The sequence below is a fragment of the Hyperolius riggenbachi genome, chromosome 12, assembly GCF_040937935.1.
Source record: "Hyperolius riggenbachi isolate aHypRig1 chromosome 12, aHypRig1.pri, whole genome shotgun sequence".
Lineage (NCBI taxonomy): Eukaryota > Metazoa > Chordata > Amphibia > Anura > Hyperoliidae > Hyperolius > Hyperolius riggenbachi.
The window spans coordinates 21,370,013-21,395,841 of record NC_090657.1 but is presented as its reverse complement, the minus strand read 5'-3'; the positions used below and the strand labels follow the sequence as shown (position 1 = coordinate 21,395,841).

Genomic DNA, 25,829 nt, shown 5'->3' with positions numbered 1-25,829 from the left:
TGGCAGAGATGTCATTGTCATCGTAAATAATGGACATGGCATCAAAAAACCCTTGAACAGAAGTCAGTGCCTCATGACCCTCAGGTAATCTGTAGGCCCAAGTCTGAGAATCTCCGGAAAGCAGAGTCTTTAAAAAAAGTGACCTTCTGCTGTTCAGAACTGGAAGATACAGGCCGGAGCTCAAAATATGAAAGGCAATGATTTCTGAAATTCCTGAAATCTGAACGGGTACCAGAGAATTCCTCTGGAAGAGGCATTTTAGGTTCTGTGACTGGAAGGGATGACACTGGTGCGTTGGAATTCTGCAAGGCCCGCACCGCATCAGACAGCTGATTGATCTGTGTCTGCTGTGCACTGACCGTGGCCGTTAGACTGTTTACGGCCGCGGTTAAGGCTTGGACCTGAGCACACAGTGCCTCCATAAGGGTGGTCTGTTGTTATGTAACACTAGTGTCAGCAGGATATCAGGTTTACGATTATGTGGTGATCTGCAGTATCACCAATAATACAGATACTATATCTGATTATATGGTGATCTGCAGAATCACCAATAATACAGAAATAGTTAGCAAATGGCGTGTAAGACGTGACAAAGTCACTAGCTTTATTGCACAAAGTGTAGTGATTGGTGCAAACAGTAATTTTCTGATAGATCCTCAGCGGTAGCCTCACCAGTGGCGATGGAGGTTACAGATAGAACCACAGCGGTAACCTCACCAGTGGCGAGGGCCCACTGGTGAGAGAGAGTAGTCGGACAGATCAGGTAGGCAACAGACGGGCAGACAAGGTACAGAATTGGCAGGCAGAATCAAAGTGCAGTTCAGGCAAATGTCGGCAACAAGATCAGATGGGCAGAAACACAGAATCACAAGACAAAAGGATAGTCGAGAGTTCAGGCAAGGTTCATACACATAAAGACAATAGTATCAATAATAATTAAAGCTATCAAACAATTCCTATCTCTGTGTGAAATCCCCGGTTTCCTCCCGGATCAAAGCACACCGGAACTATCTAAGGTCTGAGCGCTAACACGTAGTATTCGCAACAACAGACAGTGAGCTACTGGCAGCTCGCTGTCTTTATGCTGGCAGGGGACTCCCAGGCACGTCCCCGCCAGCCCGGCCAATCAGGGGCGAGGAGCGCTCCCCGTGACGTCAGCCGACCCGCAGGTCAGCTGACGCGTCTCCGAGTCACGTAAAGGTCTCGCCGCTGGCCGCGGCAGTCTGAGCTGAGCGGTGGGGATGGTGGTGGTCGTATCCCCGCCGCTCGTTACACTTCCCCTCTCGATCTGGTCAAACCCGCAGTCGGGAACCGTATCTGCTGGTTTGCCGCGGGGCCGGTTCCTGACACTTCTCTCCTCTAAACCGAGGTGGCAGCACAATCAAAGGGGGCGGGGTTCGACAATCAGGAGGACAGGCGGTACATCACCACGTGTGAGCTGCTTCTCCCACAGCAGGCGCCTGTAGGCACGTTTCTACAGTGCCTAGTGTCAAATCCAGCCCTGTGCTATTGCATGTGATGTGACTTGACTTAATCAATAAACACAACAGAGATTTACTACACTTGACAGCTACATGTTTGATAAAAGTCCAGATTTAATGCTATATAAAAAAAAGGGACACGTGCAAAGAGGAAAGCAAGGATAATCCTACAGATGGCAATAAATTGTATTATCTGAGACCCAAAAGACAAACATAAGACATAGAGCCAGTGACTTGAGCACCCAGTCACATTCCAGCTATTTTTAGCAGGGATTATAGAATTTCAAAGAAGGATAATAATGTAGACTAATAAAGTCCTCACCTAATGGAAGAAGTCCAACCTCGTCAGAGTCTGGCGTCAGTGCCCAGCCTCTGCTTCTTTCATGGCCTCAGTCCTAGAAGAAAAACATAATGTGAGAATGAAGTGACTAGAGAGATGGATTCTATATTGTTTGTTGGTCATATATTTATCTCTGTATTTGTTTTTATATTGTCTGTTTGTGGGTCATACTGACCAAAGAGGGGCCTATAAGCGGCATATGTGACTACACAAAATAAGACATTTTCTTGCAAACTAAAACCTCTGCTTTTTAATTAGCTGTAGGGATAGTGGTTCCTTATCATACAGTGTTTGAATGAGTATGTGTTAGAATATGCAAAGGGTTAATCGACTATGCTGTTAGACCACACCGCTTTAGCACCTCCATCTTACTCGAAGAGAACCTAAGGCGGAGTTTAGAAATCTTAATAGGACACGGAGGCATGTTTTGCTGCCCCCCCCCCCCCCCCCCCGGGGTCTACCGTCCCCCTTAAAAATAGCACCAGGCTAGTGACAATCTGGTAGTACTTCCTGGGTCGTGGCTTACTATCCGATTGGAGGAACCTTACAGAGGTGGGGAGGGAGGGGACAGAGGCGGGAGCCAGGGGATGAGCACACTGACTGACAAATACAAGGTAAACAGAAGGCTAGTGACAAGCAGATTGTCGCTGTCCTGGCGTTATTTTTAAGGGAGGGACAGCAGAGCCCTTGGGGGGAAGGGGAGGACTGGCACAGACACAAGGAGGAAACAAAGGCAGGTTATTGTGCACAGAACATGCCTCTGTGTTCTATTAACATTTATAAACTCCACCTCGGGTTCTTGTTAAAGTAAATCTGAAGCGAAAATAAACTTATGATAAAATGAATTGTATGTCTAGTAGTGATGGGCGAACACCTGGATGTTCGGGTTCGGGAAAGTTCGCCGAACATGGCCGAGATGTTCGGCATGTTCGGGCCGAACCCCGAACTTTCCGAACATCCAGCTTTTGGGGGCCCTATGGGGTCGCAGGCATAAGGGGGGAGCATGCCCCGTTCGCGGGGGGGGTCGGAAATTCCCCCCACCCCCTCCGCTAGCGCTCCCCCCTCTGCCCGCTTCCCCATAACAAAGTTTCAAGAAGTACCTGCTGTGTCCGGTGGTAGTGTGGGTGGCTGGCAGTGGGCGGCACTATGCAGTGACTGAATGAGGAGGAGGAGTCCGGAGAGTGACGCGTTGAGGGAGGCCGGGCAGCGGGCGGTTCACTGCTGAACCGCCCGCTGCCCGGCCTCCCTCAACGCGTCACTCTCCGGACTCCTCCTCCTCATTCAGTCACTGCATAGTGCCGCCCACTGCCAGCCACCCACACTACCACCGGACACAGCAGGTACTTCTTGAAACTTTGTTATGGGGAAGCGGGCAGAACATTAGCAGCAAAAAAAAGAATCTCATTTTTATTTTCAGTTACAGTATATAAGCTTTATTTATAGCATTGTATCAGACTTTTACAATTGCATTTTAGAATTTACATTCTGTATTTTAAAGTAAACCTGTAACAAAAAACAAAAAAAAAGCCCCTGGGAGGTACTTACCTGGGGATGGGGAAGCCTCTGTATCCTAATGAGGCATCCCTGGTTCTCTCCTGCAACCCCGATCCAGCGCTGGCAGTCCCCGAAACGTACCTCACCCATGCGCACTTGCGTCTTTCACTCGGACCTGAGGCAGAAATAGCTCAGCCCAATCGAATCCGCTCTACTGCAAAGGCTCGAGTTGTCTACGCATGCGCAGTAGAGTGGATCCGATCGGGCTGGGCTATTTACACCTGAGCCCGAACAAAAGCCGCAAGTGCACCTGCGCAAGGTTCTCACACGATTGTTATGATCCTGGAGCCCGTACTGCCATTCGGAGGCTGCCAGAGGCCTTCCACTCCTGAGGTAAGTACCCCCCAAGGGGCTCTTTTTTTAAGATGTAAAACAAGCAAAGCTAATGACCCTCCGACCTTCACTGCAGTAAAACTTTATCACAAGCTGTCTCTCACTGTTTCTTGAAACTTCAGAAAACAGGACCAAGGTTCAACCAAGTTGGGTCGAATAGCTCAGAGAAGCAAATTTTTTAAATTCTACTGGAAAACAATATGAGACTCTTTTCTTTCCTACTAATGCTCTATTTATTATCTGTACTACACATTCAATTCATTATCGCAAGTTTATTTTGGCTTCAGATTTACTTTAAGCATCCTCATAATGGTGCCCATACACGGTACAAATAAAACGTTAAATTTTCCTATTTATTCAAAACGATCAAATTGAGTGAAAATCAAAAATCTTTTTTTCAATCCAGAAAAAAAATTAACGATTATTCAATTTTTTCAATTGGATATGTTTGAAAAATCTGGTTGATTGTGAAATTATATAGTGTATGGTAGGTTGTATAAGAAAATACTATTAGATAAATCTAATTTTTCTTCATATTCGATCATTTTTCTCAGACTTTCGTAAAAATTGAACGTTCGTGTATGGTATATAGAAAAACATTTTAAAAACTATTTGACACAAAGGAATAATCGACCGACTTTCTCTGAAAGAAAAAACAATGAAATAATTGTACCATGTATGCGCACCAATAGGGATATAAGCCTAGATTCTGTCTTCTGTGCTGTATTACATAACATGAGATGAGGAGCGCTCATAGCTGGATAAGGGGCTAGGTTTTATACCAGTGTTTGAACACGGGTTTTTTGACTGGGAAATAGAATTTGAGAGATTTGTTAGAACCCTATAACTGAAGACGTGTTTTTAGGTTTCTGCAGAGAGTCCTGTAGCCGCAGCTAAACCGCTGCGCAAAAGGAGCACATGGATGCCCGACTTTATGACTCCTGTATTACAGATGTTTAAAAAAACTGGTATACACAAGTGCAAAAGTCCTGGCCAAGTCAGAAAAGGGTAGTTAAACCCAATTTAACCTATATGGAGAGACAAGCTTTGAAATATTTTAAAGGAAACCAGAGACAAGCAATTGAAAAAGATGTATACATTTATACATACCTGGGGTTCCTTCAGCCCCATGGACACGGATTGCTCCCACGCCGCTGTCCTCAGTCTTCTCCAGCTCCGGTATGGTGTCCCGTTAGTTCAGCCAGTCGGGGGTCAGTATACGCAATAGGAAGTGCGCTCTTTACGTATCTCTCCAGCAGCCGCTGGATAAACCTAGTGAGGTTGGCATCTGCAACAGAGGGAATCCTGGGACACCAGAGCTGCAGTGGGGGACATAGCAGCTGCCAGGGGCTGGATAAAGCCCCGGATAAGTAGATCTTTTTTTCAATCAACTCGGACCTGTCCATTAAGCGGAATGAGAACATAAATGTAATCAAAGCAGACAAGGGGGGGGGGGGGGGGGGCACCGTGGTGATGGATAGACAGCAGTACATAGGAGAGGCACACAGACAACTACAGGTGGAAGGCCATTATGAGAAATGTAGAAGTGATCCTATTTGGGTGAAAGTCAAAAGAAGATCATACGGTGAATGAAGCTCTTTTACTGGGATTAATTGACAGAAAAAAATGCAGATTTTCTGGAAATGTTGCATTCCCAAATGCTGTTGCTGTATCTACTCCCTAAAATACACAAGAGTCTGGTGAACCCCTCAGGATGCCCAATAGTGTCTGATATATGGTCTATTTTATACTTGTCCAAATATGTGGATTCATATCTGCAGGATCTCATAAAGAAGATCCCCACCTGCCTAAAGGACACCACGGATTTGCTGTATGGGCTTTCAGAGACACCTGTTGGGGGTGAAGGCCTATTGCTAGCAACATTGGATGTGCAGAGCTTGTTCACCTCCAGCCCTAATGAATCATGTTCTATATATTTGCCTTTCCTTCAGCAGATGTCACTATTTCATCATGTAAATAACAAGCAGTATTAATAATATTAATTATAAGACTATGAAACCGCCAGGTGGCATAATTGTCCTAAATACGGGACAATAGAAACAACCTTGCAAAATTGTTTACATTCTAAAGGACATTCATAGTCAAAACAACTTTGTGGAACACAGCTAAAGTGTTTTGAAACTTTCACTGCAGAATCCAGCAATAAATGGATTTCAAAGTATTAAATTATACTATATGTTTTAACAATAATTATTTCTTTCTTTGGAAGGACTGTATAGATTATTAATATTTAGAATAATATTTATATGTAATAATTGAGGAAATGTATATATATATGACTGCTGCAGTAATGTGATTTTTAAACTTCTTTTAAGTCTTCACACAGTACATTTATCTATAACCTTGACATTTGAAAGATGATTCTAACATAAACAAAGAATGTTTTAGCTTCTTGTAATTAGAATAATCTTATAAGCGTCACAGCCTGGAATATGCTGAGATGTCTCAGAGCAATATTTTAAAAAAGTACTCTAACTTTACAGTTTACAATGAAATTTTGCATAGAACATTGAAACTTAAAACATATGACAGCTTTTCCTGCATAAATGTACCGCTAGAATTCTGACAATGCTGTAAAGGGTTTTAGGGAATTTAGTGTACATTTGTAATTGTGTTCAGAATGAAATCTTACAAGGACTTTTTAAAGAACCAAATGCAACTAAAATTACATCAATTATTTTTGTAATAAAGTATTAAATGTTTGTTTTGTGTGATGTCTTCATTGACACAATTATTCAACCCCTTAAAGACTACCACTCTTAACAACAGAGGTTCATTCAAGTGTTTTCGATCAGGTATTGAAAACACCTGTGGATGTTAACAAGCAGCAATCAAGCATAATAAGCATCAATTAGGCAGATTTAAAATGACTGTGATGTTAAACATTCCAAGAGACACCATAGGAAGCATCATTCGCAAATTTAAGGCAAAGGGCACTATTGAAATGCTACCTGGTCATGGCAGAAAGAAGATGCTGACTTCGACTGCTGTGCGCTACCTGAAACGCAAACAAGGAGAAAAGTCCCCGTGTGACTGCTGAGGAACTGAAAAAAATATTTGTCAGATGCGGGTACTGAAGTTTTAGCTCAGACAATAAGGCGCACACTGCGTAATGAAGGCTTCCATGCCAGAACTCCCAGGCGCACCCCCTTGCTGTCTCCAAAGAATAATAAGAGTCGACTGCAGTATGCCAAAAGTCATGTGGACAAACCACAAAAGTTTTGGGATAGTTTTCTGTGGACTGATGAAACAAAATTAGAACTGTTTGGGCCCATGGATCAACGCTATGTTTGGAGGAGGAAGAACAAGGCCTATGAAGAAAAGAACACCTTGCCTACTGTGAAGCATGGTGGGGGGTCAATCATGCTTTGGGGCTGTTTTGTTTCTGCAGGTACAGGGAAGCTTCAGCGTGTGCAAGGTACCATGAATTCTCTTCAGTACCAGGAGATATTGGATGAAAATGTAATGCAGTCCGTCATAAACCTGAGGCTTGGGAGACGTTGGACATTTCAACAGTACAATGTGATCTGAAGCATACCTCCAAGTCCACTAGAGCATGGTTGCAGATTAAAGGTTGCAACATTTTGGAGTGGCCATCGCAGTCACCAGACTTAAATCCGATTGAGAACCTCTGGTGGGACTTAAAGGAGTTATCAGACAAAAAATAATAAAACAAGCGATACTTACCCGGGGCTTCCTCCAGCCCCAAGCTCCCAGCATGTCCCTCACCGCAGCTCTCCCCGCAGCCGTTCGCCGCATCTTCATCCCGGTCCCCGGCGATGATGTCAGGCCGACCTCCAGGTCGGCCTGTACTGCGCCTGCGGGAGCGGCGCTGTCAATCACCGCCATGTGGACCAAAGCGGACTGCGCAGGCGCAGATCTACTGCGCCTGTGGCCTGTGCAGTCTGCTCTGGTCCACGTGGCGGTGATTGAGAGCACCGCTTGCGCAGGAGCAGTACAGGCCGACCTGGAGGTCAGCCTGACGTCATCGCCGGGGACCGGGACGGAGGTGTGGCGAATGGCTGCGGCGAGGGACATGCTGGGAGCTTGGGGCTGGAGGAAGCCCCGGGTAAGTAGCGTTTATTTTATTATTTTTTTCATGATAACTCCTTTAAAGAAAGCGGTTGCAGCACGCAAGCCTAAGAATGTTACTGAACTGGAGGCTTTTGCCCATGAAGAATGGGCTAAGATACCCGTAGATTGCTGCAAGACACTTGCGTCAAGCTATGCTTCACGTTGAAAAGCTGCTATAACTGGTAAAGGATGTTGTACTAAGTACTAAGAACGAATGTCACTTGGGGGTTGAATAAAACTGATAATGTCTGGGCGCACACTACTCTAATCCAGTGCCACTTCCCTATGGAGTTCCACAGGGTTCTGTACTATCACCATTACTCTTTGCAGTCTACATGCTCCCACTGGGCAAAATAATCCAGAACTATGGCCTAGGATACCATTGTTATGCAGATGACACACAACTGTATCTGTCCTTCAAGCCTGGCACCCAAGGCCCATCAGCATCCATAAATGCGTGTCTAGTGGATTTACAAAATTGGATGAACACCAGCTGGCTGAGGCTGAACTCTGACAAAACAGAGGTGTTGGTGGTAGGTGGTCCACACATGATGGATAAAGTTCAAAATGCTCACCACCTCAAACTAGCAATTGGGGGAGATACTGTACAGTATAAAGACTCTGTGCGAAAACCTTAGGGTGATCCTGGATGGAAAAATAAAACTCAAACAGCAGATATCAGCTGTTGTCAAGTCTTCCTTCTTCCATCTAAGAAATATAGCGAAAATCAAACACCTTATCCCAGCTGAAGACCTACCTGCCCTGGTTCATGCATTTGTATCCTCCCGCCTAGACTACTGCAACGCCCTGTTCATCGGATCTACAGAAAAGGTTCTGCTGCCCTTACAGCTAGTACAGAATGCTGCAGCCAGACTCATAGCCAATGCCCCCCGCAGCTCACACATCACCCCAGTACTGCAAACTCTTCACTGGTTACCAGTAAAATGGAGAATCAATTTTAAGATCTGCCTGCTGACATTCAAGGCTCTATACCACATGGGACCCAAATACATAGCGGATCTATTGGAACTTTATGCCCCTGCACGCACCCTCCGCTCTGCCAACAAGATGAAGCTGATTATTCCCAGGATACACTTAACATTTGGTGCTCGGGCCTTTTCCTACGCAGCCCCTACTCTATGGAACTCACTTCCACAATCAGTACGAGAGGCTCCCTCTCTGGACAGCTTTAAAAAAAGGCTAAAAACTCACCTCTTTTCCCGAGCCTTTGAGACGGCATAATGCAGGGTCACAACGCTTTGAGTTCCCAGGGAGAAAAGCGCTATATAAATATTATTGTTATTGTTATAATGATGTGAGCACAGAAAAGACATTTGTGGTTATTTCATTATAAATGTTATGTTATATTTGTCTGACTTACAAGTGCCTCTTTCATTTAATTGTAAACAAGATGACTGAAATTATAAAAATCAATGTCAAACTGGCCAACACACTCAATATCAGTGGGGGTTGAATCATTTTGAACACAACTGTAATTGATTTAGTGCAAAAATATGTAAAACAGAAACCAGGAGTTAGCTCACCTGGTAATGACATTTTAAGTAACACTCCAGGACAGGTACACATTGAGACTTGGCTCCTCCCAGGAACAGGAAATATCCGTCAGCCTCTCTATAAATTAAAGATGGACCAAGGGTCAGTCAGTATAATATAAAGGAACAGGAACAATATACTAAACATAACCCTACTATATTACATTTACATACACATAACATAACATGTATATCATGCAATATTTGATATATATGGGGGTGGGTACCCCCACCTGTCCTGGAGTGTTACTTAAAATGTCGTTACCAGGTGAGCTAACTCCTGGTTTTTCCAGTAACACTCCAGGACAGGTACACATTGAGATAAGCAAGAAATCATTCACTAACCTCAGGGTGGGCTAACTGCCTTTAAGACAGTTCTTCCGAAATCTTGATCGGTTTCCGTTATTCGGTCCAACCGATAGTGCCTCATGAAGGTCCCCAGGTTCTTCCAGGTTGCCGCCTTGCAGATGTTCAACGGTGACGTACCTGCCCTATAGGCCCACGTAGTCGCGGTTGCCCTGGTGGAATGGGCCTTCAAGTTTTCCGTAGGCTCCTTACCCATAATGCTGTATGCCTGTATGATGCAATCCTTTATCCATTTAGCAATGGTTTTTGTGGATGCTTTTAATCCCTTGGATTTGCTTGTATAGTTGATGAATAAAGCTTCCGATTTCCTGAACTCCTTCACTTTTTCTAAGTAGGCCATAAGATTTTCTGTAACGTCTAATTTACGTTGTCTACTTTCCTTCTCCGTTTTTGGATCTCTGCAGAAAGATGATAATATTATCTCTTGTGTTCTGTGGAACATGTTTCCAACCTTACGTAGGAATTCTGGACTCGTTCGGAGAACCACCCGATCGTTAAAGAAAGAGCAGTATAGTTCCTTACATGATAGAGCGTGGAGTTCACTAATCCGTCTAGCTGACGTGATCGCCACTAGAAATACTGTTTTTAGAGTACACATCCTAAGGCCCGGTTCACATTAGCGGTTGTTTGCCAAACGGACCGGATGACCTGACCGGATCCGGACCGGATCCGGATCGGAACCGTACGGTTCTGATCCGGATCCGATCCGGATCCGGTCAGGTTGCATCAGGTGGTAATCAGGATGCGATCCGGATCCGTTTGGCAAAGTTAACGTAAAAAAAAAAAAAAATGTTGGGGTCTGGGAGGTCAGCAGAAGGGGGACCTGTGGAATCAGGCCCTCTGCTGTTTAGCACTCACCTCCACCTCCAACATGCTGCCAACATCCTGCCAACACCTCCAGCTCGTGCTGCTCCACTCCAAAATGCTTGCCCAGGTGTCCCCAGCCAATATCGCCGCAAAAATCCGCATAGGAAGTGGGGTAGAACATCCGGATTTCTCAGCCAGTGTGTTGTGCGGCCTCCGGTTCCCATTTGTTTGTATTGGCCGGATGGTGCAGTCCGGCTCCGCCCCGGATACGGCTGCCGGAGGGGCCGGATGAAAAAATAGCGCATGTTGGAACGGAGGCCGGAGTCCGGATCCGGCCCGGATCCGGTCCGGCTCCGGTTCTGCAGAACGGACCCATGTGAACGGACGCATAGGCTTTAATTGCTATGCCGTGCGTCCGTTCCGTCCGTTCTGCAGGCGGTGCGGCTCCGGCACGGCGATTCCGGAGGGCCACCGCAAGTGTGAACCGGGCCTAAGAGAATCTTCATCAAATTCATCAGCTGTTAATGCCTGCAGGACTAAAGATAGATCCCATTTATGAAACTGTTTGACCATAACTGGTCTATTTCTTTCTATCGACTTGACAAATCGGATTATTAGAGGATCTTATGCTAATTTTTTATCTAAATAAACTGATAATGCCGATATCTGGACCTTAAAGAGACTCCGTAACAAAAATTGCATCCTGTTTTTTATCATCCTACAAGTTCCAAAAGCTATTCTAATGTGTTCTGGCTTACTGCAGCACTTTGTACTATCACAGTCTCTGTAATAAATCAATGTATCTTTCCCTTGTCAGACTTGTCAGCCTGTGTCTGGAAGGCTGCCAAGTTCTTCAGTGTTGTGGTTCTGCTATGCACTCCACCCTCAGGGAGGAAAGAAATACACAAATGATCTCTTGAGATTCAAAAGGAAGGCTGTATACAGCCTGCTTGTGTATGGATGTATTTTCTATGTGTGGACAATGGACATACTGTACATCAACCTACTTCCTGTTTTGGTGGCCATTTTGTTTGTTTACAAACAAACTTTTTAAAACTGTTTTTAACCACTTTTAATGCGGCGGGGAGTGGCGAAATTGTGACAGAGGGTAATAGGAGATGTCCCCTAACGCACTGGTATGTTTACTTTTGTGCGATTTTAACAATACAGATTCTCTTTAATTGTGCTTAAGGCCAGTCCTTTCTCTACTCCCTCTTGCAGAAATTCTAAAATTGTCGCCATTTCTGTTGATTGGAAGTTCGAGTTCTCTAACCATAAATTAAAAGTCTTCCAGTACTTCTGGTATATCAAACGAGTGTTCTCTTTCCTACTTTTTAACAGAGTATTCACCACTCTTGCAGACAGTCCCTTACTTTCAAGGACTGCCCTCTCAGAAACCACGCTGTAAGTTTCCATTTTTCTAGATTTGTTACAGCCTGGTCTTGTACCTGTATCATATTTTCTGATACCGGTATTTCCCATGGTTGGTTCGCTAACATTGAAAGGAGGAGTGGATACCAAGCCCTCTTGGGCCAATTCGGAGCAATAAGTATCAAATGGCACTGTGATTTCATCAGCTTTTGAAGTACTAGGGGAATCAAATTTAATGGGGGGAAAGCATATAGTATGTTCTGATTCCAGTCTTGAGCCAGGGCATCTATTGCTAATGGTTTGTCCATCACATTGAGGGAATAAAACTGTTCGCACTTTCTGTTGGACCTGTTTGCAAATAAGTCCACGGTTTTCCCCATTTGCTTACTATTATCTGGAATAAGCTTGGGTTCAGGGACCATTCTGTATTTGTAATCTGTACCCTGCTTAATTGATCCGCCAGAACATTCAATTCCCCTTTCAAGTGAACTGCCGTTAGGGATAGTAACTCGTGTTCCGCTATATCCAGTATCTCCAGAGTTAGGAATAACAGTCTCTTGGATCTGGTGCACCCTTGGCGATTCAGATATGAGACAACAGTCGCATTGTCCGACTGAATCTGAACGTGACATGCTCTTAGAATGTGTATTGTGCTGATTATTGCCATCTTTACAGCCATCAGTTCTCTGAAGTTCGATGAATGTTCCGCCATTGATTGACTCCATACACCCTGAACTTGAAAGGCTTCCACGTGTGCTCCCCATCCTGACAAACACGCGTCCGTCGTTAGGATCTTTTGGGTCGGTAGTGACCATAGTCTGCCCTGTGTGAGTAACATTTGCCACCATTCTAGACTGGTCTTTGTTTGGGAATCCACTGTTACTTCGCTGTCTAGCGATTTTTGATGCTTGTCCCATCTGGTTAGCATCCATGACTGCAGGATTCTGGTATGTTTTATTGCCCACTGGATTGCTGGTGCAACTGAAGACAGCAGGCCCAGAAGCTGCATAATCTGCCTGATCGTCACTGACTAGCATGTACAAAAATTTCTCCACTTCGTAAACAATTTTTTGTATTTTTTCCTGTGGAAGAAAAATTTTCTGCTGCACCGAGTCTACTATAAACCCCAGGAACAAAATTCTCTGTGTTGGGGTAAGCTGCGACTTTTCTTTGCTCACAATCCAGCCTGCATCCTGTAGTTGACATAGCACAGTCTGTTTGTGTTCCTGTAGTTATTCTAACGTTTTTGCTAAAATTAGCAGATCGTCTAAGTAAGGAATTACAACAATTCCTTTTTTGTGTATTGCTGCAATTAGCTCTCCCATCACTTTTGTGAAGATTCTTGGGGCAGATGTTATGCCAAACGGGAGGCAGCGAAACTGGAAATGTTGAACTTCCTTTTTGATCTGTACTGCGAACCTTAGGAACTTTTGTGAGTTTAGCTCTATTGGTATATGCCAGTATGCGTCTTGCAGATCTACACTTGCCATAAAGCCATGTGGTATCAGCAGGTTTTTTATTGAATAAATTGACTCCATATGAAATTTCTCGTATCTTATGTATGGATTGATTGGTTTTAGATTTAGAATTATTCTGTATTTTCCTGACGGTTTCTGAACCAGGAATACTTTTGAGTAGAAGCCTTCCCCTCTTTGAATCACTGGCACTACTGATACCACTTGCCTTTCTAGCATATCTGTGATGATATCCTTTAATGCTTCCTGATGTTGAGGCAATATTAATTTTTTGGTCACTACAAAATTTTTTGGAGGTCTTTTGTTGAAAGCGATGTGATAACCTCTCTTTATTAAGTCTATAATGAACGGGCTTTTTGTTATTTGTTTCCAATGTGGAAGGAAATAGCCCAACCTTCCTCCCACTTTTATCCTGTCATTGTTTACTTTGTGTGGTTGGCGTTTTAAAACGTGGTCCCGGTCTTTTTTGATCTTTATTGAAGGACCAAGTTCTTCTTTTATTTTGGTTTTCCGGTCTGTCTGTCCTGACGAAAAAACCTTTTTCCCGTTTTAAATTGTCTCTTTTTGGGGAATGATTTTTTTCTTATTGGCGGTTCTCTCAAGAACCTCATCCAATTCGGGCCCGAAGAGAGTATCTCCCACCACCGGTATAGAACAAACTCTGTTTTTCGAAGCCATACTCCCCTGCCAGGTTTTGATCCATAGATTTCTCCTGGCTACATTAGAGATTCCCACTGCTTTAGCAGTTAACCTTATCGACTCTGAAGCTGCGTCAATTATATAGGATACTGCTTTATGCATCACAGTCATTGAATTAATGAGTTGGTCTTTAGGCGCCCCTTTACTAATGTTATCTTCCAACTGCTGCATCCAAAGTGCAAGCATTCTTGCTACGCAGGTTGTCGCGGCTGAAGGCCTGAAGTTGGCACAAATCGCAGGCCACAACCTTTTCAGTGCGAATTCAATTCTTTTATCTGATTGATCCTTTAAGTGACCCAAGTCCTCGAAGGCCAATTCATCGTCTTTATTTACTTGCGAAAATGCTGAGTCTAATTTAGGGCTTTTGTCCCACATTTTACTATCATCCTCTGCAAACGGAAAACGTCTTTTAAACCCTCTAGACATAAATAATTTTTTGTCTGGATTCTTCCATTGATTTCATATCAAATTTTTTGTTGATTGATGTACTGGAAAAAACAGGTCTTGCTGATTTTCCATACCTTCATATAATTTATCGTGCATTGAAGGTGGTTCAGTAACCGTTTTATTTAAATTTAAATCTTCATATATTGCAGTTAATAACATTTCAGTTTCTGCTACAGGAAATTTGAACTTAGAAGGTTTATTTTCTATTTCCTGCGCTTCAATAGAACTCGCAGATACATCATCATTATCGCTAATTTCATCTTCATCTGACACAATAATTGCTTCATTAGTCTTGCTAGTAGCCTTTCTATGAGTAATGGGTTCTGACAAATTAGGCTGAGTAGCCTGATCAGTTTGAACTTCTGCTGGTGTGTCCGATTTGGAAGTCACTGCAGATGCTTTAAATTCTTTCAATGTGTCTTTTAAATCCTGCCTCAAAGCCTGTATATCTCTTTGAGAAGTGGATTCTTGTTTCGTTACTTTATAGGTGCAATCCTTGCATAGTAATTTTGTTGATGCAGAATTGACCTTGGTATTGCACACAGGGGGCACCGTTTAGTGTTTTTTACAGGGTCAGGTACATTTGTAGAAGTGCCCTGAAACAACAAAAAACATAATACTCGATTGACTCTTTAACGTGCCATCTGGTCTAAACAACATTCACATTCATGATTTAAACCATACAGTAAACACTGTCATGTAATCATCATAAATACATTTATAGTAATCATTATGTTTTGTACCAAATGTTACTATGGACAATATGTCCTTAAAGGACTTACGAGGCCAAAATGTCTAAAAAAGCAAAGTACCTGTAAGCTGTTTAAATGCACGGAGGACGCCGTCCGCGCCCTCCGTGCAGTTCCGCCGGGTCCCCTTCCTGAGAACGCCCCCCGCGCCGACCCCGACCCCCCAGGCCGGGTCGGGCTCTCGTGCCGCTCTCAATATGGCCGCTTCCATTGGCCGCGGCTGCGCAGTCCGCCTGGCGGCGAGTGCGGCTGCGCAGCTCTACGGCCAACCCCTCCGATCCACGCTACAGTGCGTGGTTCGGGGGGTTGGCCGTAGAGCTGCGCAGCCGCACTCGCGGCCAGGCGGACTGCGCAGCCGCGGCCAATGGAAGCGGCCATATTGAGAGCGGCACGAGAGCCCGACCCGGCCTGGGGGGTCGGGGTCGGCGCGGGGGGCGATCTCAGGAAGGGGACCCGGCGGAACTGCACGGAGGGCGTGGACGGCGTCCTCCGTGCATTTAAACAGCTTACAGGTACTTTGCTTTTTTTTAGACATTTTGGCCTCGTAAGTCCTTTAACGAGGATCCTGTAACAACATTTGCCATCATAAAGACTATCCCAGCCTGCACAGTCTCAGCTGTGTGTTTGTAAAAAAAGTTAAACATTAACATGCCAAAACAACTTTCCAAACTAGGCCACATGCAGCAAAATAACCATCAAAATGCTTTTCCATGCTCCCACAGGAGTCACCACCGCTGCCCGGGTCTCAGCTGAGCAGTCTTACCCGTCCTGGCTACTGCTCTGCTTCCGACATCTTCCACGAGGTGCAAGACGCTGTTTGCCGAGACTCCGGACGGCCACCCCTCTTCACCCGGCACAAGGGAAGTGACGTCACACGACCCGGAAGTAGTTTCCGAGGTCGCGGCCGGAGGATTTCCGCACTCCGCCTCTGCTATGCGCGTCCTCCGGACGCTCACAACCCAGCCGTTGCCTCCGCGCGGTGAGTCTTCGGGGCAGCCCCTTCTGCAGCGAAACCTTTCCACAAACCAGGCCGACCAGCAGGGATAAATCCACTGGGAGAGAGGACCATCGAGCAGCAACCCACAGGTACTCCACAGGGGAACGGACCTTCTTGTATCCTGACAAGGCCCGCTCAGTGCCAACACCTTCCCTAGCCAACCAGGCTCTCCGGGACAGCGAGCACATACAGAGACCTGGTTCCTGGACCAGGAAATATCCAATACTGACTGACTGACCCTTGGTCCATCTTTAATTTATAGAGAGGCTGACGGATATTTCCTGTTCCTGGGAGGAGCCAAGTCTCAATGTGTACCTGTCCTGGAGTGTTACTGGAAAAAATCTTGTCTGCAGAAGAAGGACCTGCTGCAGGTCCTTAATTGGTTGCTGAAAAGTAAAATATTCAAGGATAATTTTCTTGATCCTCCATTTAGCCCATCTGATAGTTCAGTTTTGACTACTATATTGAAAGATGATAGGAAGTCTTTCTATTACAATTATTCTAAGAAAAACAAAGGTATTGTGCAAGCTTTTGTCAAGTCCCTTCAATCATTAATTGATTTAAGAGTATGCAAATTTGAAAAAACCTCCTTATTATCTGCCTGGGAGGAAATGTTTATTTCCTGCTACAAACCTTGTTCTGTGACAGCAAAGAATAAGATCCAAACTGGTTCTTTGTCTGTTAGAAACCAGTCCAGTCTTGACCCTGTTCCTGATGCAGTCCAGTCTAGTTCTATTAATAGCCAAATTAATTCTCTGGCAGTTAAGAACCAATCCCGTTTAATTCCAGTATTTTGTGCAGCCGATATTAACCATCTCTTTGATTATTTAAAGAAAGATAGGAAAAGTTTTGTTGAATACTATTCTGAGATGGATAAATCGCGTATTGTTGAATATATGCATGCTGTTAAAAGTCTGAGTGATCACAAGTTGTGCAAGTGTGAATCGTTCTCTGCCTTAATTGTCATGAGGCAGAAAATCATTTCTTTAGACCAGTGCAGTTCTGATCCTGATTTTGACGCATGCCAGAATTATTCAGTTGTTAAAGGAGTTATCAGGCAATTTCTAGTAAAATAAGGGCTACTCATCTGGGGCTTCGTCCAGCCCCAAGCTCCCAGCATGTCTCTCGCCGCAGCTATCCCCGCAGCCGTTCGTCGCCTCTGCCTCCCGGTCTGCGCTGATGACGTAAGGCCGACCTGGAGGTCGGCCTGTACTGCGCCTGCGGTGCTGTCGAGCACTGCAACGTGGATAAGAGTGTACTGTGCAGGTGCAGTATGCTCCGGTCCATGTGGCAGTGATTGACAGCGCCGCTGGCGCAGTACGGTCAGCCTGACATCATCAGCATAGACCGAGAGGCAGAGGCGGCGAACTGCTGCGGGGAGAGCTGCGGCGAGGGACATGCTGGGAGCTTGGGGCTGGTGAAAGCTCCAGGTAAGTAGCCCTTATTTTACTAGTAATTGCCTGATAACTCCTTTAAAGAACCGTATGCAGATGCTTGCATGTATGATCTAGATTATTGCAGACCTTGTGAAAATCAAGCCAGTTTTCAATTCACTTCAGATTAACAGGTTAATGCTTATTATGGTTATCTGAACAGTGAAAAGAGAGGGTTTGTTGAATTTTATTCTCAGCAGAGTGAGGAAGTTATCAGGAGTTGTATGCATGGTGTTAGATCTCTAATGGTTAATGCTCTATGCAAGTATGAACCTGCCTCTGCCTTGATTGCCATCTGGCAAGAAATTCTATCCTCTAAATTTTTGTCTCATCCTCTCTCTGGTAGCCCTCAACATGTCCAGAGTTCACAACCTGCACATCAGTTATCTGTACAAACTTCATTGCAAACTGCAGTCAGATCCATACCTTGGTCATGGCAAAAATCATTAAAGAGTAATTCCGCACACAAAAAGAAAAATAAATTCTTTCCCACCGTCTCTATTCAGCATGTGCAGCCTCCAGCCGATTCTGGTCCAGCACAGCCTCCAGCCGATTCTGGTCCAGCGCAGCCTCCAGCCGATTCTGGTCCAGCGCAGCCTCCAGCAGATTCTGATCCAGTGCAGCCTCCAGCCGATTCTGGTCCAGCGCAGCCTCCAGCAGATTCTGATCCAGTGCAGCCTCCAGCCGATTCTGGTCCAGTGCAACCTCCAGCCGATTCTGGTCCAGTGCAACCTTCATCCGATTCTGGTCCAGTACAGCCTCCAGCAAATTTTAGTCCAGTACAGCCTCCAGGCAATCCCTGTCCTGTGCAGCCTCCAGCCGATGCCTGCTGCCAACCAGTCCGTTGTCCAGCCTGGAGTTCTGCCTGACACTTTTCAGTCCCCTGATGTTAAGCTCAGTGTCCAGCCAGTCACATGGTCCTCTGCTGGTTCCCAGTTCCTGAAAACTTTTGTTGGCACCCTGTTTCCTCAAGCTGCTGCTGTCCCGCCATTCAAAAAAAGCTGCTGCTGCTGCCCAGCCATTAAAGACGTTTGCTGCTGCTGCCCAGCCATTAAAGACTTTTCCTGCTGTTGCCCAGCCATTAAAGACTTTCGCTGCTGCTGCCCAGCCATTAAAGACTGTTGCTGCTGCTTCTGCCCAGTCATTAAAGACTTCTGCTGCTGTTGCCCAGCCATTAAAGACTTTGTTGCTGCCCAGCCATTAAAGACTGTTGCTGCTGCTGCTGCCCAGTCATTAAAGACTTCTGCTGCTGTTGCCCAGCCATTACAGACTTCTGCTGCTGCTGCTGATATCCAGTCTGCTGCCGCTCTTGATGGTATCCAGTCTGCTGCCGCTCCTGATGGTAACCAGTCTGCTGCCGCTCCCGATGGTATCCAGTCTGCTGCTCCTCTTGATGGTTCCTAGTTTGCTGCTCCTCTTGATGGTACCTAGTTTGCTGCTCCTCTTGATGGTACCCAGTTTGCTGCTCCTCTTAATGTTACCCAGTCTGCTGCTCCTCTTGATGGTACCCAGTTTGCTGCTCCACTTGATGTTACCCCAGTTTGCTGCTCCACTTGATGGTACCCAGTTTGCTGCTCCTTTTGATGGTACCCAGTTTGCTGCTCCTCCAGGTGGTATCCTGTCTGCTTCACCTCCTGGTAATCCGTGCTCTGCAGAACTTCCTGATTGGTTCCAGTTTGCTATCTTGCCTAGTCACGTCTAGCCTGAGGATTTCAAAAATGTTGCGCAGCCTAAAATACTTCAAGCTACCTCATTTGAGACCTGCCAGCTTTCCTTTTCCTTAGATCTTCTCCAGGTTCCTGCTCGGTCTGGTGGCTTCCAATTGCCTGGGCCTTGGGACCCAGGTGTATGTTCTCTTAGAGTTTTTGTGGAGCGTCCGGAGTCCGCTCATGAAGAGGGGGGTAATGTGAGGCTCTATGCCTTTGTTATCCTGCTGGTGGCAGCGCTGGTGAACTTTGGTGTGGACTTCTTCTGTCCAGCAGCAGATGGCTCTTGTCTTGCTGGGAGTTGTACAACTCCCTGGTTCACCAGCAAATGGAACTATGAGGAGATTATGGACAATCACCTGATCAATGTGCTGCATATTTAAGGGTGGACTTCCTAGCAGCACATTGCTAGATCATTCTGGTTTTCCTGCAGTGTTGTGACTCTGGCCATTACTCCTGTTTTCCTTGAACCTTGTTCCTTTATTGTGAGATCGGTGTTCCTGTTTGTGCCATTGTATATATTATGTGATCTGTGTTATTGCATATTTGTTGTATATAATTGTATAGTTAGATAGTTAGAGAGCTTCTGGAATTGTGATTCATTGTTTCTTGGATTGTAGGATTGTATGTGTATGGTGGATGTATATTTGAATTTCTGCACCTTAGTAAATAAAACACGTTTTCACTTTCAAATCCAACCTGTGCAGACCTCAGTATTTTCATATATGTGATTTCTTGCTCTTGCATTGTCTTGATACGAATCTGCATGTGCAGATCCTTACAGGTAGCTGTTCAGAGAAGTCTCAGATGAGAATCTAGCATGTGTACAGGTGTGCACTGAGGTCAGAGCAGGATCAACCACCAGGCAACCTAGGCAGGTGCTTGGGGCCTAGTGGGTGTGAAGGGGCCCACCTGCCACCTTCTTTGACCTCTCTCCACTTCAGCTTACCAAAAGGCCAAAGAGAGGGGGGGGGGGGGGGCAAATCTACTACCTTGCCTAGGGCCCCATTATATCTTAATCCATCTCTGCCTGAGGTCACTTACAGATCTGGCTTACTGGATCTCCACTTGACTCAGATGAACAAGAGCATCATTCTCACGCTTACACAGTATATTTAAGGGAGAAATGCAACACCTCAATGACAAACTTACTAAACCGACTGTAACAGGAGGGAACTGCAAACCAAACAAGTCATATGTGACTCTAGCAAAAAAAAGTGAATGGTTACGCTCACTCGTAATTAGAAAAGTACAAAATCATAATTGGTCACAACTGCATATGTGCAAATAAGGTCACATCCTGTAACCCACCTCAATTATCCCACCCTACTAAAATAAAAGGCCACTAATGGTACACACAGAGGGAGCCGCTATCAAACATCACTAAATGCACATAAAAATACAGTACCACCCCCGCACATGCAATGCCAGCCACACCACACTCTCACTACACCATATTCCAAATTATTATGCAAATTATATTTTTTCTCTGATTTCCCTATATAGTTGATGCAAGTGGCAGTCAACATAAATTTTAAGTCATCAACCATTAGAGTATAATTGGAATTTTACTGAACAAACCTAAGGATAACTGTATGTTTTTCCACAAATAAAAAACTTAAAATGCTGTTCCAAATTATTACGTTTATAGGTTGTAAATGATTGAAAATGGTAATTTGTTGAATTTTCAGCATTAGGAGGACATATTTACTGTAATCAAACACTATTTCATTCAAAAACATCTTAACTGGTCAAGTTATGTATTAACATAGCACCCCTTATTTGATAGCAGCTTCAGAATTCTTGCATCCATAGTACTTGAGTTTTTTTGAGAGTTTCTGCTTGAACTTCTTTGCAGGATGTCAGAATAGCCTCTCAGAGCTGCTGTTTGGATATAAACCTCCTCTCACCTTCATATATCTTTTACTTCAGGATTCTCAAAAGATTCTCTAATTTCTCTCTATGATGGAGGTCAGGGGAGGATGAGGGCAACACTAGTGTTAGTTTCTTTTCTTTTATGATGATAGCAGCCTATGATGCAGAGGTATTTCTTGCAGCATGAGCTGGTGCATTGTTATGCATGAAGATGATTTTGTGAAAGCACGGTTCTTCTTTAAATACCATGGAAGAAAGTGGACAGCGAGAAACTCCACATATTTTTCAGAAGTCATTTTCACTCCTTCAGGGATCCTAAAGGGGATAATCAGCTCTCCCCATGATTCCAACCCAAGGCAAGAAATACATGTTTGCTGCTTTGTTATGGCATTTTAGCAGCTGCTCTCTTAATCCAATGTTTTGTCTGGCAGAAACCTTCCTCATTTTGCTTTTATCTGCACAGACCCGTCACAGATGTGCTCTGAGTCAGCCAAAAAATCTTTTATCACTACGATGATCACGCTTAAGTTGTCATGAAGTATCTAAGGTTTTCATACCTTGTCCAAGGCATTCAACTATTTCACACTTTTCAGCAGCAGGGAAATCATTTTTCTTTCTCATATTGCTCGAAAATGGTGGTCTGCTTAATAATATGGAACACCATTTTTAGTAATTTGTCCTTTAATCAAGCTCACCTGGTAAAATAATTATCAGAGGTGTCCGAGATTGATTTCAGTAATCAAAAGAGCCCTGAGACACAATACCATCCATAAGCTTTATTGAAAAACTAAATCTTTAATCCTTATGACACTTAAATACAATTTGAATAATAATTTGGAACTCAGTGTATGGCAACCAGATCTGGCAAGCAGAGGCGGCATTAGAGTATGCAGGGCCTGGGGCGAGTGTCATATGCGGGGCCTAGAGACATATGCTGTAGATACACACACACACACACACACACACAGTGGAAACACACAATCTATATAGATTAGATAGGTAGGTGCTGCAGTATAGATTAGATAGGTAGGTGCCTGCAGTATAGTTTAGATAGGTAGGTGCCTGCAGTATAGGTTAGATAGGTAGGTGCCTGCAGTATAGGTTAGATAGGTAGGTGCCTGCAGTATAGATTAGATAGGTAGGTGCTGCAGTATAGATTAGATAGGTAGGTGCCTGCAGTATAGATTAGATAGGTAGGTGCCTGCAGTATAGATTAGATAGGTAGGTGCTCCCGCAGTATAGATTAGATAGGTAGCTGCCCTGCAGTATAGATTAGATAGGTGCCCCACAGTATAGTTTAGATAGGTAGGTGCCCCGCAGTATAGATTAGATAGGTAGGTTCCTGCAGTATAGATTAGATAGGTAGGTGCCTGCAGTATAGATTAGAAAGGTAGGTGCCTGCAGTATAGATTAGATAAGTAGGTGCCCGCAGTATAGGTTAGATAGGTAGGTGCCCGCAGTATAGGTTAGATAGGTAGGTGCTGCAGTATAGATTAGATAGGTAGGTGCCTGCAGTATAGGTTAGATAGGTAGGTGCCTGCATTATAGATTAGATAGGTAGGTGCCTGCAGTATAGATTAGATAGGTAGGTGCCTGCAGTATAGGTTAGATAGGTAGGTGCCTGCAGTATAGGTTAGATAGGTAGGTGCTGCAGTATAGATTAGATAGGTAGGTGCTGCAGTATAGATTAGATAGGTAGGTGCCTGCAGTATAGATTAGATAGGTAGGTGCTCCCGCAGTATAGATTAGATAGGTAGCTGCCCTGCAGTATAGATTAGATAGGTGCCTGCAGTATAGATTAGATAGGTAGGTGCCCGCAGTATAGGTTAGATAGGTAGGTGCCCGCAGTATAGGTTAGATAGGTAGGTGCTGCAGTATAGATTAGATAGGTAGGTGCCTGCAGTATAGGTTAGATAGGTAGGTGCCTGCATTATAGATTAGATAGGTAGGTGTCTGCAGTATAGATTAGATAGGTAGGTGCTGCAGTATAGATTAGATAGGTAGGTGCCTGCAGTATAGATTAGATAGGTAGGTGCTGCAGTATAGATTAGATAGGTAGGTGCTGCAGTATAGATTAGATAGGTAGGTGCCTGCAGTATAGATTAGATAGGTAGGTGCTCCCGCAGTATAGATTAGATAGGTAGCTGCCCTGCAGTATAGATTAGATAGGTGCCTGCAGTATAGATTAGATAGGTGCCTGCAGTATAGATAAGATAGGTAGGTGCTCCCGCAGTATAGATTAGATAGGTAGCTGCCCTGCAGTATAGATTAGATAGGTGCCTGCAGTATAGGTTAGATAGGTAGCTGCCCTGCAGTATAGATTAGATAGGTAGGTGCTTGCAGTATAAATTAGATAGGTGCCTGCAGTATAGATTAGATAGGTAGCTGCCTTGCAGTATAGATTAGATAGGTGCCTGCAGTATAGGTTAGATAGGTAGCTGCCCCGCAGTATAGATTAGATAGGTAGGTGCTTGCAGTATAAATTAGATAGGTGCTTGCAGTATAGGTTAGATACCGTAGGTAGCTGCCCCGCAGTATAGATTAGATAGGTAGGTGCTTGAGGTATAAATTAGATAGGTGCCTGCAGTATAGATTAGATAGGTAGGTGCCCGCAGTATAGATTAGATAGGTAGCTGCCCCGCAGTATAGATTAGATAGGTGCCTGCAGTATAGATTAGATAGGTTGCTGCCCCGCAGTATAGATTAGATAGGTGTCCCGCAGTATAGATTAGATAGGTAGGTGCCCCGCAGTATAGATTAGATAGGTAGGTGCCCCGCAGTATAGATTAGATAGGTAGGTGCCCCGCAGTATAGATTAGATAGGTAGCTGCCCCGCAGTATAGATTAGATAGGTGCCCCGCAGTATAGATTAGATAGGTGCCCCGCAGTATAGATTAGATAGGTAGGTGCCCCGCAGTATAGATTAGATAGGTAGGTGCTCCCGCAGTATAGATTAGATAGGTGCCCCACAGTATAGATTAGATAGGTAGGTGCCACGCAGTATAGATTAGATAGGTAGGTGCCCCGCAGTATAGATTAGATAGGTAGCTGCCCCGCAGTATAGATTAGATAGGTAGGTGCCCCGCAGTATAGATTAGATAGGTAGCTGCCCCGCAGTATAGATTAGATAGGTGCCCTGCAGTATAGATTAGATAGGTTGCTGCCCCGCAGTATAGATTAGATAGGTGCCCCGCAGTATAGATTAGATAGGTAGCTGCCCCGCAGTATAGATTAGATAGGTATGTGCCCCGCAGTATAGATTAGATAGGTAGGTGCCCCGCAGTATAGATTAGATAGGTGCCCCACAGTATAGATTAGATAGGTAGGTGCCACGCAGTATAGATTAGATAGGTAGGTGCCCCGCAGTATAGATTAGATAGGTAGCTGCCCCGCAGTATAGATTAGATAGGTGCCCGCAGTATAGATTAGATAGGTGCCCCACAGTATAGATTAGATAGGTAGGTGCCCCGCAGTATAGATTAGATAGGTAGCTGCCCCGCAGTATAGATTAGATAGGTAGGTGCCCCGCAGTATAGATTAGATAGGTAGGTGCCCCGCAGTATAGATTAGATAGGTATATGCTCCCGCAGTATAGATTAGATAGGTAGGTGCGCCGCAGTATAGATTAGATAGGTAGCTGCCCCGCAGTATAGATTAGATAGGTAGGTGCTTGCAGTATAAATTAGATAGGTGCCTGCAGTATAGATTAGATAGGTGCCCCGCAGTATAGATTAGATAGGTAGGTGCCCCGCAGTATAGATTAGATAGGTAGGTGCCCCGCAGTATAGATTAGATAGGTATATGCTCCCGCAGTATAGATTAGATAGGTAGGTGCCCCGCAGTATAAATTAGATAGGTGCCCCGCAGTAAAGATTAGATAGGTAGGTGCTCCCGCAGTATAGATTAGATAGGTAGGTGCCCCGCAGTATAGATTAGATAGGTAGGTGCTCCCGCAGTATAGATTAGATAGGTGCCTGCAGTATAGGTTAGATAGGTAGCTGCCCCGCAGAATAGATTAGATAGGTAGGTGCCCCGCAGTATAGATTAGATAGGTATATGCTCCCGCAGTATAGATTAGATAGGTAGGTGCCCCGCAGTATAGATTAGATAGGTGCCCAGCAGTATAGATTAGATAGGTAGGTGCCCCGCAGTATAGATTAGATAGGTAGGTGCTCCCGCAGTATAGATTAGATAGGTAGCTGCCCCGCAGTATAGATTAGATAGGTAGGTGCTCCCGCAGTATAGATTAGATAGGTGCCCCACAGTATAGATTAGATAGGTAGGTGCCCCGCAGTATAGATTAGATAGGTAGGTGCTCCCGCAGTATAGATAGGTGCCCCGCAGTATAGATTAGATAGGTAGGTGCTGCAGTATAGATTAGATAGGTAGGTGCCCCGCAGTATAGATTAGATAGGTGCCCCGCAGTATAGATTAGATAGGTAGGTGCTCCCGCAGTATAGATTAGATAGGTAGGTGCCCCGCAGTATAGATTAGATAGGTAGCTGCCCCGCAGTATAGATTAGATAGGTGCCCTGCAGTATAGATTAG

At 44.7% G+C, this 25,829-nt stretch overlaps 1 protein-coding gene across 2 annotated transcripts in view; it reads right to left on the bottom strand.

Annotated features, from left to right (window-relative positions):
* The window catches only part of LOC137540811 (sterile alpha motif domain-containing protein 9-like), a 79,470-nt gene that overhangs the window by 37,759 nt on the left and 15,882 nt on the right, over positions 1–25,829 (bottom strand). The window contains exon 2 of one of the 2 annotated variants that reach the window (XM_068261971.1): positions 1,804–1,876. The exons of the other annotated variant lie outside the window; for it this stretch is intronic. The gene's annotated coding sequence lies outside the window, so the exon portion shown is untranslated. The remainder of the gene's footprint in view (positions 1–1,803; positions 1,877–25,829) is intronic. 2 annotated transcript variants of the gene reach the window in all.